Source organism: Hippopotamus amphibius, chromosome 4 (assembly GCF_030028045.1).
Source record: "Hippopotamus amphibius kiboko isolate mHipAmp2 chromosome 4, mHipAmp2.hap2, whole genome shotgun sequence".
In the NCBI taxonomy this organism is placed as follows: Eukaryota; Metazoa; Chordata; class Mammalia; order Artiodactyla; family Hippopotamidae; genus Hippopotamus; species Hippopotamus amphibius.
Window position 1 is genome coordinate 178,491,654 of NC_080189.1, and position 17,701 is coordinate 178,509,354.

The 17,701-nt window shown below is 49.3% G+C and overlaps 1 protein-coding gene across 4 annotated transcripts in view; it reads right to left on the reverse strand.

The window, feature by feature from the left end:
* The window catches only part of CLMN (calmin), a 126,451-nt gene that overhangs the window by 45,195 nt on the left and 63,555 nt on the right, over nt 1-17,701 (reverse strand). The window lies entirely within an intron of this gene.

A 17,701-nucleotide genomic window follows, 5' to 3' on the forward strand; every position in this document is an offset into this window, starting at 1 on the left:
TGTAGCTATTATTTTTAGAGCCAGGGACTACTTTGCACCTCGCAGGAGGGGAGAGTTCTGCAGAGCCCCAGTGAGCAGGGAGGACGCCAACCAGACTCAGATCCCTTCTCCCAGGGAACAGCATTTCCCAAACAGGTTTCTTAGGAGGAAAGATCTTTCCTTTCCAAGGGCTATTGCCATCTTTCTACCCAGCACTAATTGGGTCCTGGATACTTTGTTTCCAATAATCTTTAAACCTGACAACACTGCCTGCAAAGTAGAAACTAGTATTTTACAGATGAACAAAGTGGGGCTCAGAGAGGTACCCTGACTTTCCCTGCAGCTGGAGAGAGACAGAGCTGAGCATCTGTCTGTCTTCCCCTCATCAGCCAGCACCCTGGAAATGGAAGGCTTAGATTTGAATTCCAGCTTTTCCAAAAATTACGACAAAGGCATCTGCAGTAGTAACGACAATTATTTTAAAAATATGGACCGAGCACTCGCTATGCAGCAGGTACCCATCTACACACGTCACTGGTTCAGCCCTTCCTACAACCCTTGCAGGGAGGGACTAGTATACCTTTAAGATGGGAAAACTGGGGCACTTGCCCAGTGTCACACAATTAGGAAAGGTACTGTTCCTTTTACAGATGAAAAAACTGAGGATCAAAGAGCAAATAAGCCACAAAACTGGGACTTGGAACTAGAGTCTGTGCTTTTCCCACTTGTTCCCGGGCTCTGTGGCATCAGCTGGCTTGATGCCCGGGGACCTGGAGGAAAGTTTCCGTGATGGGTGGCGGGGCCAGTGCCTGGATCTGGGCGCCCTGTGGACCATGGTAGCAGCCCCCGCAGCCCCTGCAGCTCAAGATGCTCCACCTCTCAGGAAGCTTCCTGGAAATGCTGGGGCCAGATGACTCCTAAATTACTACGTTCTGGATTTCAACATATTGGAAGAACATATCACATATGCTTAAAACCATTTCACATTTCTTTAGCAATAAGAAAATGAGAGGCAATTTATCTCCTGGCGGAGAAAAAAAGGCTACGGTTTTCTCTAACGACTGTGGTTCTTTTTTCCCTCCCAGCCTCATTATTAGGTAGATAGTGGTGACCATAAATCATATTTTAATATTGTGCCTTTCAATCTTTTTAATTTAAGAGCCAGCAGACAGTAATTATGCACAGAACTGCTTCTCTCTCATTTTCCTCTTTTTCTATAAGGGAAGGTCACTGGTTAGCAGGCATTAGGATGAAAGAGCTCATTCCAGTGAACTGTGTTTCGTGGGTGGAGAGAGGAGGAAGAAAGGAAAAGAGGCGGATGGAAATGAGACCGGGAGGGGGACATGGGCTGAGGGCCATGAGTTACAGAGTCTCAGAACTTTCCAGAAGACAGGAGAGACCTTTCTGCCTCTGCAGCTTTTTCCATAGTGTGGGTCTTCCACAGTTTAGTGTCTGTCCCGCTGTTGAAGAACATGGGCTATTTCCGGTTTTTCACTGTGTGCAGCAGCGCAGTAACCAGCATCCCGGTACAACCACCCTGGTATGTGAGCCTCTGTGCACAGGCGTGTGAATATATTTCTTACCCTTGACGACTCAAAGTGGAACTGCTGGGTTTTAGTAGTAGGCACATTTAAAAATTTAATAGCTACTTCCAAATTGCCCTCCCGAAAGGCTGCCCCAGTTTATACCTTCACCCCCACCTGTCTTTAAACAAGTTTATGGGGATTGTAAAGTATTTACACACACATTCAAACACTCAGGCTGGTTTCTCCATATGGCTTCAGAGAGAGCAAAGTCTGTCTCCTGAAACAGAAGTGCATTCAGTGAAAGCCTAAGAGAGCCAGGCGTAGGCTGTTAGTTTAACTGTACGGAAGGGTGCAAATGAGGAAGTGGGTGTAAATGAGGAAGTGGGTGTCTGTTAGTCTATATATGCCTCATCTACCTGCCCACCGAGCCACCTATCTGTCTATCCACACACCCATCCACCCATCAGTCCATCCAACCATCCATCCACCCACCAGGCTGTCTGTCCATCCACCCATCCATCAATTCATCCATCCATCCAGCCTCCCAGCTGATACTTCTTCAGTGATTATTACTTACTGGGAACTATGCCCAACCCCAGGAGCAAAATCAGAGATGAGGAATTAAGCATTCCTGGAATCTGCACTCCAAGAATTCACAGCCAAGAAGGAGAGAGAAAGCACGGATGCTGCAGGCACGTACGCAAGGAGACATGAATTTGAAATTTCAAGGGCTGATGGGTTTGGAGGAGGTGATTTCAGACTCCGTGGGGGACTCCTCCGGGAGAGCTAAGAGCATCCCCCTGTAGAAGTGGGACACGGAGGCACCCTTGAAAGGCAAAGACAGCATTTTTAGTCCTGCCCTGATCCATAGCCAACCTCCGGGCGACTTCACTTCTACTCCAGCCAAGGCCAGTGAGTGAATCGGGCACAAATCAGCTTCGAGAGCAGCATGGAGCCATGGGAGGGCACGGTGATGACTAAAGACACCAGGGGACAGTGAGACTGAGTCACAAATAGCGCATGAGTCCCAAACAGAAGTAGGGTACGGGGACCATATTTTCTGTACCTGAAACTGGGACACGTCGCTTAATACGCAGGAGAACGAGAGAGTGTGAGAATTTAGCCTGCCCCAGAAGGCCCACCTGAGAGCTACACAACACTAGACCACTAGCTGCCCTTGGGCAAGGTCAGAACTCTCAAAATACCTTTTCCTCAGTCTCCCCTCTGCAGGATGGGGCTAACTGCGCCTCCCTCACAGGAATGCTGTGAAGATCCAAAAGGATCCTCCTGAAAGGCATTCCCAACAGCTGTTCCGAAAGGGCCACCTCCCCTCCCCCACAGCATAATGCATGCCCTTGGGGTATTTTGTCTGGTGTCTCCACAGGAAGGTCTGCCTCCCTTTCTGGGCCTTCTCCATTTCCAAACACCCACCCCCATCCTGCAGGCCTTTTCTACTTCTGGCCTGCCAAGACTCTATAAACTTTATATAGTTTCCATAAATCCAACGGCCCCTTTTTTCCACGGCACCTATCACGTTGTAAAGGTGTAGGAAACCATTTCTCGGGAAGGGTCTGGCCTTCTCACGGAGTGTTTGTGGGGCCCGGGGTGGGTTTACTGGGCGACAACAGAGTCATAACAGTGCTGTAAAATCGCCATCCCGGCTCTGCCTGGCCGGCCTGGGTGCCCGAGCGCCAGGCAGGGTGGAGGAGGAGGGGGTCACCAGGCCTGGGACTCCAGGGACAGACACAGAAAGGGGGGCCCAGCCTTCTGGCTCAACTCCACTGTCCCACATTCCATCGCAAGACTTTGGCCTGGCTTTGCCAAGAACAGGCAATTTGAAAACAGGAGGTGTGACATTCCTTCCTTCTCAATGGCAGGCACAGGGGTTAGAGGCCACAGAAAGAGGGATGCTGGCTCTGGGAGTTAAAATAGACTCAGTTACACTTGTGGCCGTCTTGCCTTAGGTCCACATTTCCCTCAAACCTACTTCCTGTATAATATTTCCTCTAATTGTCTGCTCTTCCCTGACCATGGGAAAGGCCTGATGGCTTTACCTGCGGATGAAAATTACATGCTCATTATAAAAAATTAAAACAATAGAGAAAAGCATAGAGAAATTGATAAATGGAATATTTATAAGTGGACTATTTCCTGCCATATCAACCAACAAAGGATGTCAGAGTCATCAGTGCTTGCAACCCTCCAATGTGAGCCCTGCGGGACTCAGGGCTGAAAAGAATACCCACCATCCACCAGCCATCAGGCTGCAGCTACTCTCCACAGAGAGCCCTGAAGAAATTCAGGATACGCAAACACAGGATTCTGGCCACAGACAGCTGAGGCGCACATCAAAGAAGCGATTTTCGTGGGCCCAGACCCTCGCATCTTCCCATACACAGAAAAGCGCTGAATTCCTTAACTTGAGATACCTGGTTTTCTTTCTTTAACAATCATCTTTTGACATTTCCTGACTACCTGCCCTTTGTGGCAACACTCCTATATATCCTGGCTCCCTGCCTCACCTCCTCGGAGCAGTTTCTCAGAGCTATCTGAAACACTGTCTCCTGGGCTGCAGTCCTCATTTTACCCCAAATAAAACAACTCGCAACTCTCACTTTGTGCATTTTTTTAAGTCAACAAAATATATCTCAAACCTCTTGAAATCTCATTACACCCAGAGATCACCACTATGACATTTTAATGACCATCCTCCTAGAACCACACACACACACACACACACACACTCTCACACACACAGGCTCAGAGTTAATGCACGTGGGTGCTCTTATACACAACTGCAACGTGATCACCTAAAGACTCAGTATTTGTCAAAGCATGGCCCACAGATCTCTAATGTCAAGAGCTTCTGGGGTGACAGTTAAAATGCTAATTCCTGGGCCCCAGCCAAGACCTACTGGGTCACACGCTCTGGGTCTGGGGTCTGGGAATCTGAATGGAACCAGCTCAGGGGGGAGGACGGTGCTCATTTCGAGAACCTGGGTCTTCCTGGGAAGAGACAAGTGACACAATTCCTTGGTCACCTTCTGGCAGAGTAGAGACGGCAACAGGACTTCGCCTGGAAGAGGAGAAAGAGCCGGCATCCTGGAGCCAGGCCCACGGGCGCCGCCCCCTGAGATGGAGACACAGATAGAGCTCCCGGGCTGGCTCTGAACGTGCAATGCAATAATGCTTATCGGCACTGGCAACAAAAAAGTCCCTTCCTGCTTTGTCAAAAATGCTCTTCCCGATAATGCTTTGAGCCGCTAAATTCATACAGTTGCTCTGCTACTCCCGAGAGGTGAATCAGAGCTCGCCTAGGAGGACCGCCGAGCAGAAGCCCCGCGGGGGAGGCTTATCCTTTGACGTCCGTCCAATGGGGCAGCTGGAAGCACCTGTTTCCAGCTGCAGGGGCTCTGCCCGGGTGGGAGGTGGGAGGCGGCTGGGATGAGCGGTGGCCTCATCTCCCGGAGCTCAAAGGCTTCACCCGGGGCTGGGCACCGCACGTGTGCGGAACAAACGCAGCTGTGGCTGTTATCGCTCACCTCGGACAAGCTGCTGAACTTTTCTGCAGCTGAGTTGTTCTTCTGTGCAACAGAGACAACGCCTCCCCACACCAAATGAGATGATGATGATGCCTGTGTGTGTGTGTGTGTGTGTGTACACGCGCGTGAGCGCCGGAAATACAATTCACAGAGGACACACAGACGGGCGCTACAGACAGCTTTCCGTAGGGATGGGGTGTGGCTACCCTGGTGACAGCTGGTGGGCCTCCCTGTGCCCAGTGGGAAGGTCACTGAAGGCCCCCACTCACCCCTCTCTGTCCAGGAGGCGGGGTGGTGGGAGGCCCCACACTTTTCAGACTTTCCTCCTGTTTTGTACGGGGCGGCTATGGGCGAGGGGGCGGGGGAGGGCAGTGGGAGCAGGACTCTGGCACGCGTCCGCTCCCCAGGCCTTGTTTGCCGTGAAGCTCGGGTCTGTCCAGAGGGCCATCTCAGCTCCAGGGGAAGCCATAGCGCCCGCTGGTGACAGTCTTGAGGGGCTCCTCCGATAGCAGCCTGCTCCAGAAGCCTCTTGTCCCACCTTGTATGACCGACGTCCTGAGATGCTTACGTACACTTTCCCATTCTCGGTTTGAGCCGACTGCCTCCACTGGCTGGGAAACCCATTCTCCTTCTTGCCAAATATCCTTCTTTTTCTCCATGGCTCAGACCCCCTCTCATTCTAAGGGTCCCCCTTGGCTCCCTTCAGCTGTGCCAGCTCTCTCCATCAGCCGGGATCTCTAACCCAGGATGCAGACACATCTCTCTCTCTCTCTGTCTCAGCTGAACTGCCACCAGACCACACAAGGGTACCCACTGCCCCACAAACAGTGCACAGGGAAGCCAGCCCTCAGGGGCCCCTGCCTACCCCCTGCCTCCGCCTGGCCCTCGGCACTGCAGGACCCCCAGGAGCCCGTGGCCACCCCCTGAAGAGGCTGGCCCCCCCCCCCCCACTCCATGGTTTCACTCCTTTCCCCATCTTTCAACACCTCCCAGAAACACAACCTCATTACATGGCCCCATGCTGGTTCACTTGAGAAATAAAACTCAGAAACAAATTAAACGGCAATTTCTTTTTAAGCAGGAGAGGAGCCAGGCTTCAGGAATACCAGGCCATCGGCCTTCGGTTCCGACTCCTGGGGGCCACTTCCCCCCATAGGCTCTGGCGGTATTAAAGCCAAGGCCTCCACGTGGTTTGCACCAGCGGTGATTTTGCATTTAATTTCCTTTGTTTTTCCTCTCCCAATGTTTGCTCTGACCCGAGTCCCTTTTATCGAGACTTTGGTAATAAAATGGAAAACCCTCCTTGGGACCACAGGCCAAGGAGCACGCAACTCCCACCAATCAGAGTGCAGGGAAGTGGCAGGCAGAGCGGGCCGGGCCCCCTCACCCTCCCTCTGGCTCCTCCGCTGCCTCCTCTCCTCTGTCCCTTGTGTGGCCGGGGATGCGCATGGATGGACATCAGGGTTAAGAGTGAGTCCCGGCTCCAGCCACCGCCAACCGGTGGTCTCCCCAGTATGCGCCCGGAGAGACTCCAATAAAACTGCCAAGCTCATTCGAACTGGGGACTTAAATCCAATTCTCTCACAGGTCCCAGAGGCCACCAATTAACATACCACGTCCTGCCCCGCCATGCCCCTGCTTCCCAGCTGCTCCAAAACACATAACCCAGGACTCCAAAGAGCTAGTCCCAATTACACACCAAATTAAGTTTTAAGCTATATGTATATATATATATATATATATATATATATATACACACAGGGCTAGTGCCTGTAACTAACATAAAGAAATAAACCCGCTCTCGTTTTGTCTGTGAGCGATTCTGCCTAACTTCAGTGCTCCATCTTGGTCCACCTTGATTTACGACAGATGACGCCAGCCAGACATAAAAACCAAGCTTGGGAAAAGGGATTTTAACATCCACTCAGATGGGCAGACCAGGTGACATGACCAAGCCAGGCAGACTGCCCAGACGCGTCTAGCTGAAACGGAGATGGGGATAGACGTGGTGCTGGACAGATCATACACGCACCCACCCAGGAAGCAAATGGGTTGATGCTTACGCTCACCCATGGACAATAAGAACGTGGACCCCGTCCTCATGGGCTTCCTTTGCAAGGTGAGACAAGGAGGGGAGGAGGGAAAGAAGGAAGGAAGGGAAGAAAGATAGAAACGTATTCCCTTCCCATACTATGGAGACCATGATTCCTGGGGGGCTAAACTCTCCCTTGTGAACCACGAATTTTGGTGATTTTCTTTTTTTTATACCAGCATTTTTGTGAAAGTATCCTGGTTTCTGAATACTAACTTGAGTAACTTCTAAAGCAGTGTTTTCCAAGCCACATTCTGCAGAGGACTAGTTCTAAGAGGCTTTTCAAAAGAAGAGCCCAACAAATCTGGGAAATAGTGTGTTCCCTGTTTCCTCCTATGGATATTTATGACCACTATTTTCAAGTCTCTGATAAGTCCTGCAATAAAGACATGCATTTCACTGGTCTCAACTAAGCTCATTTGAAGCCAGATCCCTTTTCTGGGCAAAACCGATCACAGCTTCCTTGTAGAATCCTGCTTTGGAAATACAGAGGGATGTTCATTCATGGGGGATGTCTCTACTGGGTCCTCATAGCCAGTGAATTAGGCAGCCACAGACTACCATGCGTCTGCCAAACCTTGTTTCCTTTTTCTCATGGGCACATAGCCAAACTACATTTCCCAGCTTCCCTTGCAGGTGGTGGGGGCCTCATGGCTGTGTTCCAGCCTATGGTATGGTACCTGGGTAGGTGCAAGCATGCCACTTTCAGACAAGGCCGGGCCAATCCTTCATGCCTTGCACCAAGGATGTAGAGGAGGACAGAGCCACAGGAGGGAAGGGAAGGAGTCGGGACTCCTGAGCCCCTGCTGGGACAAGGATCACCCAGTAGTGTCATCCCCTGAGGAATACCACTGTGGGACTATTGAGTGAGTGAGAAATACACTTCTACCTGAAGTGAGTCAGAAAGAGAAAAACAAATATCGTATATTAACACATATATGTGGAATATGGAAAAAGGGTACAAATCAACTGGTTTGCAAGGCAGAAATAGAGACACAGATGTAGAGAACAAACATATGGACACCAAGTGGGGAAAGCGGGGAGGGTTGGGGGGGAATGAACTGGGAGAATGGGATACCAAATAGTACACTCTAAATATATGCAGTTTATTGTATGTTAACTGTATCTCAATAAAAGTTCCTAAAAAAAAAAAGAAAAGAAAGAAATACACTTCCACCGAGTTAAGCCACAGTCCTCTGGGGGTTGTTGTTATAGCAGCGGGCTGGCCTGGCTTATAACTGCCCTAAGTGAGAACCAGGCTCCCCCGCGTGAGGAGGAAGGGGAGAAGAGAAAAAGTCAACATTTCCGCAGCCTCTTCCGGGCACAGGGAGACGCACGCTGCACCCACCACTGAATCCTCACCACAGCCTCCACAGGCGATCAATGGGGCTTCCGGTGCAGATGCAGAAACTGAGTCTCAGAGAGGGGAAGTGATCTGCCCCGGCGCTTGGCGGCACAGCAGAGGGTAGAGGGTGTGAGCCAGTCCCCTCTCCGCAGCACCTCGCTGGGCTGGTGGAACCCTTCAAAGCAAACATCTCACTGAAGAACCGTCATGAAGAATTGGTTTCACACTCGGGTGAGCTCCACGGCAGAATACAGGCTGACCTGGTGTTTTGTTCCAAAACTGAGCTTGACGGATCTAATAAGAATCAGCTTCCCTTCTTGGGTTGAGCTATTTCTTTAAAAAAGAGATTAAAACACTCAGCTGCATGCACATGACCTTGATTTGCATTTTTAAGCACATCTTTTTTTTCCAAATGAACTTTTTATTCATTTATTTATTTATGTATGTATTTATTTATTTATTTATTTAAACCGCACCACGAAGTATGCAGAATCTTAGTTCCCCAACCGGGGATTGAACCGGTGCTGCCTGCAGTGGAAGTGCAGAGTCTTAACCACTGGACTACCAGGGAAGTCCCATAAGCATGTCTGTCTTTCATAAAGCCCTACATTCACCCTTCAAATACCAACATTTTTATGTACATGTGAACGCCAATCAGCTGCGAGATTCTCCAGAATTAGGGTGACCAACTACCCCCGTTTGCCCTGGACGGAGAGGCATCCCGGGACACAGGACCTCCCGTGCTAAAACTGGGACAGTCCTAGGCAAACCGGGATGAGCTGGCCATTGTAAGCAGTAGACATAGCACTAGGTCCTGGAGAGCAGGCGGGAGGGGACAGCTGCTGGGAGGGGCAGAGGCTCTGGGAGCCACACGGGAGGCAAAGACAGTAACACAAGATGGTTAATATTTGCTTTAAATGCCAGGGACAGAGCAAACCCTGAAATTCCCGTTTACAACTTTTACCTGCCAATGAAAAGTGACACCAGTGTGAACAGAGATCCCTGCCCTCAGCAGGAGAGGTAACACTGGAAACTACGATGGGAAAAGGCAAGAGGTGTCACGTTCTCTCTGAGCTGGAAGTGTCCCCAACACTTCCTGTTAATTATTAGCCTGAGAGCTGAGAGGCTGCCAATGTGACAAATACGAATGCTTCACACACCACGGGTTCTTTTTTGAAATGTATTTGTTTGAAAACAGACAAAAGTTATCTACATACACAAACCATCCAAATGCACACACTTGTGCCTGCCAATGTATGTGCCTGCCTTAGTGTATACACACACACACACACACCCCTCAAGGTAATGTGGGTCACCTTCAACCCTCAGGGACTTTGAGTTTCCAGGGTCACTGGAGGGATTTTGTCACTGCAAGGTCTCCCTTGTGCCACAGCCATAATGGTACAGACCTCAAGGGCAGCACTCACACTCAGGTCAAGGGCAGATCATTGCCACTAGGTAGAACCCTGTAGACTACAAACTCCAGTTCTGTAATCTTACAAAACCCATTGAGACTAGACCCGTGATGCTCAACCACGGCTGCACCTGACAGTCACCTGGGGCATCTTTAAAAAAAAACTTAAGATGCCTGGGCTCCACTCCAGACTAATTGAATCTGAATCCCTGCGGGCAGGGCCCAGGCATCTGCATTTTTGAAGCTCCCCAGGTGATCCTGACCCTGAGCCAGGGCTGAGAATCTCTGCTCTCAGCTAAGAGTTGGCAAATTTTTCTTGTCGAGGGCCAGATAGTAAATGTTTTAGACTTTGCAGGCCACATAGTGTCTGGCAACTAGTCAACTCTGTGGTGGTGGCAGAAAGCAGCCAAGGTGGTACACAAATAGGCATGGCTATATTCCAATAAAACTTTATTTGTAAGAGCAGGTGATGGGCCGCAGCTGTGTTCCAATAAAACTTTATTTGTAAGAACCGGCAGTGGGCCACAGCTTGCCAAGCCCTGCTCTAGGCATTACAAGCCCCATTTCCTGATTGAAGCACCCCCTTGCTGGTGGCCATACCCCTCACGTCCCACCTTTAAACGTCAGTTTGGGGCTTGTTTGCATTCTATTTACTGTTATAAGAAAAGCAAATAGCAGCGGTGGGGTGGATGGGGCACAAGAAGTATGAGAAATAAAAGCGGCAGAAAAGCTGAGTATTTGGTTCCTGCAAGTCAGAGAAATCTGCTTGGATTTTTTCCTCCCATCACCGAAACCAGTAGGAAAAATCACATTTGGGCAACCAGACTTTTAAGTAATTCTTGCCCTTATTTTCCTTCTTCAGCAGCTGGCCTTTTTCAAATCAAGTCCTATCACCTAGCCTCTCCCTCCTCATCCCCTAGTAAACGCCCACTTTCTCTGAAGAGTCCAAGGGAGCATGGAGAAGAAAACCCCACACAATCATTATTTTTTTCCCTTCTTCTTTTGTAAAGTTTAAATGGAAATAGGTTTTAAAAAATCAAACAGCTACCTATAGGTAAAAATTTTTAGTAGATTAAATTTTGTCCAAGGAGAGTAATCCCCCCACCTGTTTTCTTTGCCCCACAGGGAATCCGGAATTATTCTGCCCATTAGAGCACTCGGCCTAGAGTCTGTGCTCCACAACAAGAGAAGCCGCCGCAATGAGAAGCCCGCGCACAGCAGCAAAGAGTAGCCCCTGCTCGTCACCACTAGATAAAGCCCGCGTGCAGCAACGAAGACCCAATGCAGCCAAAATAAACAAATAAATAAATAATTTTTAAAAATAATAACATAAATAAATGAATGAACAGATGCGTGAGTGAGTAAATCCATAAGTAAACAGAGTGTTTTGTAGGTGGCTGTTACCCTCCCCCACCATGCCCACGCCTGGTGTATAAGTAGAAATGCTTGTTGAATGAATGAATGAATGAATCAATCAATCAATCAATGGAAAACCCACCTACCAGTCCGCTCATTGCATCTGGCCTCCAAAACCACCATGCTCATCCTGATACAGCCTGGACCACTCACTTTCCAGCTATGACCCTGACCTCCAATCTGTCCGTCTAACCTCATCAGTGTGGCTCTAGAAACACAAACTAGGTCTTCTCCCTGTTTGTACCTGCAGTTCCTGCTCACAGTATGGCTCTGGCTGTTCCCGTGAGCCGCAGCCTTGCATGGAACCTACGAGACTGAACCAAGAAAGCCCGGATGAAGACACCCAGAAATCAGTACAGGGACCAACTCTGCGGTGCGCTGGCCAGAGGGGGCTTGCAACCATCCGTCTCTGGTGGGACAGATCACCGTGGCTCTATCAGTGGGAGTTAGATCTGGATTTCTCCCAAGCCAGCATATTCTCTGCCCAGGTTCAGGTACCGCAGTAGCCAAAAACCACGTCTGGCCCAGGTTAGGCATCTCGGCACTTGGCTTAAATAAGTGGCCAATTAAGATGCTGTGTCTAGCTGCCCCTCAGGAAGAAAAGGGTCGCCGTGCCACATGACGCCACTGTGCGTGGACTAATTTTCATGACTCCTAAGACTTTTTGGTGTCTGCTTTTTGTTGCTAACGCTGCTACATTTTGGGGGCTCACTATGTGCCCTGTGCCCTATGTGCCTCATCTCTTTTCGCTGACCTATGACCCTATGGGACGGGTACTGTCATGGTGGTGTGCACCCCGGAATGCTCTGCAGGTCACCCCCTGGTGTGAGGATGCCCCCTCCCTGGCCATTGATCCAGGTGGTAAAGGCAGTGGGACCCTGGAAGTCAACGTCACGGCCACTGAATCAGGGTCGGGCCCGCGCTCCTTCTTGGGAATCAGAATGGGTCTGATCACAGCCTCCATCTGACTGGTACCTTGAATGGAGCAAGTGGCACAGGGGCCATTCGCTGCCACTCGCACTGGAGAACAGACGGATCAATGAGGAAGAGAGAGAGACACAGAGATGGGAGATGGGGTGGTAAAGATGGAGACGGGGAACGCGTACCAAGGGGAGTTCTGTTCTGGCCTGTTTCAGAGGCCCCGCTACACACACCCTGGTCTTCGGATTCGGTGGGACCCCTGTACTTTTCTGAAAGCAAAGGCAGCTTTTTAGCTTAATCATGTGCTCATGGGTTTCTGTTGGTTGCAATTAAAAGCATCCCCGTTAATTTCTTCAACAAGCAAACTGCAAATTCAAAGAGAGAGATGGACACCTATGGATTATGAAAGGCTTGAGGGATTGCAGTGTACAGCCCTAATTCAGATCCACATTCAAATAAACTGTTTTGAAGATAAAATAATTGTATTCTGGAAGTTCAAAACATAACTAAATTATAAAATGCCAAAATTCGGGCAAGAAGAAATAGGGAATTTAAATAGATCAATAAATGTTAAAAAAAGAAAAACCACCAACGAACAGTTCCTAACTCCAACATTCCTGATTCCCATTTTACAGACGCACTAACCGAGGCAGGGACGAGTTTGATCACCCATGTAGTCAGTAGCAGAGCCAGCTTTCACGCCCAGGCCTCGCCCCAGAGCCTGTGTCCCACCCAGCACACTGGGCACACTGCCTCCTGACCTCAACCCGGCCCGGGACACCAAACGCCACCGCCACTCCCAGACTTCGCAGTAAACCAGGACGGAACTCATTAGCAGAACTATTCTAAGTCCTTCAATTTAGGTCACTACCTCCTGCCATGCTGCATGCCACCTTGGCAGGTCTCTCTGCAGAGGGATGCTTACTTTCCGAGGCTGTGTGATGAGCAATTTCATATATTTCACCAGTTCTCCCACACTAAACCACAGCTTCTGCCTGGGAAGAACCCCATCTTCAAAAGTCTAACACCTATCAAAGGGCTTCCCTGTAGAAGCGGGCCTGAAAGTGGAGACAGCTAGGGAAGGAGGCTATGACTTGTATTACAAGCTTGTCTGTACATTTAATTTTTAAGATGATATGCATACACGTGATAGAAATTTTAAGTTTTACTTTAAAGAATTTGCTAGGCACCCAGCCCTGTGCAGAATGCAATCTTTTTTTTTTTTTTTTTTTGATCTTTGTCCTTAATACCATTGGGGGAAATGTTTCCAAATGTCAGATCTAACAAAATAATATTCTGTTTGTAAAATTAACAGAATTTAACAAAAAAATCAGAAAATACAAGGGAAGGAAAAAAATCACATGGATTCAATTATTCCAAAGCAAGCTTATTTCCTTGCGTTCTTCCTCGATGTGTTTCTTATATTTGCTTGCTTGTTTTAACATAATTTTGACCATATTACATACGCAATGTGGGATTCTGTGGGGTGGGCATGGCTGTGTGCCTGCTCGGTATCTTTTCTCACCGTTCCTGAATGGTAGTGGCAGTAGCTGTCACTATTGTTACTAGTAGTAGCAGTAGTTGTATCACCATGATTGTCATCGATCTCGCTCCTTCTCCATCACTGTGTACTGGCTGTGTTGGGAGAGGGAGTAAATACCTTGTCTTTCAGTTTATAGGTATAAGAGACCAGACAGACACATTCAAACCTGATAGGTAACTGGCACAGCTCTTCACGCTCCTGGATTTTGAGCCCTGCCTCTGAGCAAAACTTTCTGAACTTTTCCTTGGGAATGGTTCTGATATGGAACATTCGCAAGCGTTCTGAGATGGAAGAAGGTTCATATGGATGGTGGGTAGTTAACAGGGTGGGCTGTAGCAGACGCTGCTGGTTGCCGCCCTAATATTCCTCCTTCCCTTCACACCTAACAGAATCCTGATTTTGCGCCAGCCACCTGCCTTGTTTTATTTTATTTATTTATTTTTGGCTGCATTGGGTCTTTGTTGCTGCGTGCAAGGTTTCTTTAGTTGTGGCGAGTAGGGGCTACTCTGTTTCAGTGCATGGGCTTCTCAGTGCGATGGCTTCTCTTGTTGTGGCACAGGAGCTCAGTAGTTGTGGCTTATGGGCTCTAGAGCAGGCTCAGTAGTTGTGGCGCACGGGCTTAATTGCTCAGCAGCATGTGGGATCTTCCCCGCCCAGGGCTCAAACCCATGTCCCCTGCATTGGCAGGCGGATTCTTAACCACTGTGCCACCAGGGAAGTCCCCACCTGCCTTGTTTTAAAATGATCATTTCCCAGCCTCCCTTGCGGTCGGTGTGGGGGGGGGGAATCATGTGACAAAGCTCGGCCAATGAAGTGGAAGCGGAAGTTAGGGGGTGGGGATTCCGAGAACGCTCCGTACAAGGGAGCAGAGGAGCCTGGGGTTTACTTTGCCTTTAATCCTCCGCTTCCAGGCGTGAAACTGTGAAGCTGGATAACATTACAGCCACCACTAGGAATGGTGAGCAGTGAATAGAAGCAGCTGGCTCCTTGATGGCTCTTCTGGGCCCCAGAACTGGCTCCACGCTGCTCATCGCCAGGCTTCATTGTATGAGATAAATAAATCCTATTTGATGAAGTCACTGTAAGTTGGGTTTTTGACACATGCAGCTCAACGCGATTTCAACTGACACAATACACGCTCTCTTGTCTGATATGATAAACCCAAGGTAAACTCTTCAACGCTTACTCAACCGTATCCCTATTGTTGGATAGTTAGGTGGGTTCCAAGTGTGGGGACTGCCATAAATATTTCAGTAATAAGCCCATTTATGTATAAGCACCCGGGGTCCTGACATTTCTAGAGCACTTTACAATCTGCAAAACGCCTCACGTTCATCTTCTCATGAAGCCAAAGGAAAATGATTCCAGATAGCATGGCTCAGGGGCCACATTATAGGCACCAGGTTTTCCATGATGTCTTCTCGCTCCTTTATGTTTCCCCCAACATCTAAGTTCTGTTCAAAAAAACCATCCAACCTCAGTAAATGGTGGCTGCTGAATCCAAGTGAGAAATGAGAAAGAATTCCAGCTTGTGAAGAGCTAGGGACGTGTCATCCAGGTTCTAAAACCCTGCAGATTAACCCTACTGGAGGTCACCCTGTGAAGCCAGGAAGCCTGTCTCTAACCGCAGGGTGCAAAGAACGAATGGCTGCAACAGATTAAGGCATAAGCAAGGGCTCAGGAATCCTGTATATTGCTTGGGGCCTCCGAACAACATGGGGATGGAACAAAAGCCTCAGAGATGATAGCCAGTGTTCGCGTGCGGTGGGGTGGGCTGGAGGAGCAGCGGGGAGACTGGGAAGGTATTAGCAAAGGTGGCAAAGACTGTGAGATCTTGAAAAGGCATTAGGAGAGGGCTGGTTCTTAACGACAGGACAGGAAATCTGCTCCAGGGACCACCTGCAACCAAACGTCACTCCCTCTAACCTCTAGGTTTCCTAAGCCCCTTTTTATTTCCCATGTGGTATAGGAATTTGGCATCTGCACATGACGATCCCACATGGGGGTCGGGGTGGGGGTGGGGGGGGAACTGAAGGGCCAAAGACAATGTCCATCTTCTTAGTTCTTAGATGATGATAAAACCACCACCCATCATCTTGCATTCTGGAAAACCTTGGCGCCTCTGCCCCTGATGTTAGTTCCGTGGATGGGATCCAATCACTCAGGCTGTAAAACTGAATCCTGTACTCTCACTGACTGACCCCGTAAAATCAGAGATGTCGTCAAAGAGACTCATCTTCCAGTCAAGTGGTCTTTGTACTCTTTTAAACACATTTGTTCCCTGCCTGTCCAATCCAGAATGTCTTCAACTTTATAAATAGAACTCATTTATTAGAGAACAAGGACTTGACATCCTGGCATTTAAAATCACAAAGACCCTCTCTTAACCTCGACTGTGAAAACTAGGACCCTATATTTATTGAGTTCCGGGCTCTGTGCTGGGCATTTGTGAGGTGGGTATTAATATCTCCATTTTACAGATGAGGAAACTGAGGCTCAGAAAGTGAGGGAATTTTGTGTTCAGGATCACACAGGAGTTAAAAAAAAAAAAAGGAATTCTAAATGTCTTCAGCAAATGTGCTCTAGTTCCTGGAGCGAGCGGTGTCACAGAGAGAATTGTGGGGTCTTTGTTGCTGAGGGTCCCTCCTCCCTCCCTTCAATCGCTTCCTTCATAAGAAGCAGTTGGAACTCTTCTGGGCCTGGTGGTTTTCTGAGACATTCCTTTTCTTTTGCTTACTCTCAAAGCTGCAGGCCAGGTTCTAAACTCAGGTCCAAGGGCCAGGGTAAGACCTTGGGATCTTCACGCAGGGAAGAGTTTTCTGCCCTCGGCCCCTGCAGAGGGGAAGGATTAGCAGGCAAAGCCCAACTTGATTGAAAAATAACTTCCCTCCCGGCTGCTTTATGGCTTTGTGCCTCTTCCTCCCAGCTCTGGCTGAGTCTGGCCCCAGGACCGCTGGACTCAGGGTGGTCCTTCCTTTTCCAAGGGGCCGGAAATTACCAAAGGAGCACAGGAGGGGTGCTGAGCGGGCCATCTGAAGTCAGGCAGCAACGTATTCAAGTTTTTAAAAAGTTTAAAAATGAACACAGCCAACCACAAGGGCCCGAGGCATTCTAGTTCCACCAGGTGCCAGCTCTGCACTGCTGGGCGAGGTGCCTCCCCTCACTGTCCCTGTAAAGTGGAGGGACAGTCCACAGCACTCTGGGGTTGTCATGAGGATGCCGTGAGAGCAGGGGTTTACAGAATGCTTAGAACCTGACACATGGCAGTGATGGCAGGTGGGACAGCCCCAGCCCTGTGACAGGATGAGCACTTTTACAGCCATCAGGTCAAAGCTGGCTCCTGCCAGCACTTCTGAGTAGCACAGAATCTGGCTTTGGCCAAAGAGAGGACTAGCCTTTGCCCTGGGCTTCTGGGAGCTGACCTGTGCCATCCAGCAGGAGTGTCTTTGTTTAGGGCAGGGGCTGACCACGCCAGAGAGACCAGTCGTGTGACCTGGGGTGAGGGCTGTGGGTCACACAGTATCAGTGAGTCTGGAGACTGAGTGCAACCACGTGGGCCATCAATCGATGGAACGATCGATCGATCAAGCAATTGATCGATCGATCATGCCTACTTAACAAAGCCCCAGTAAAAACCCCAGGCACCGAAACTCACATTTGCTTCCCTAGTGGGTGATAGCTGTGTGTACTGTCACACATCAGTTCCAGGAGGGTAACGTGACTAGAACCGCTTTCAGTGAGCTCTGCGTCTTTCTAATGCATCATCAAACCTGAGGGTGGTTTGGGAGCCCCTTGAACTTGCACTTAGTGTCAGAAATGAGGGTGAACTCCAAGCAACTTCCCAACACCAACCCTCCTGAGTTTCATGTCCACTGGGATCCTCAACCACCCAAACTGGAAACAACTAAGTGGAGTGCGTTTCA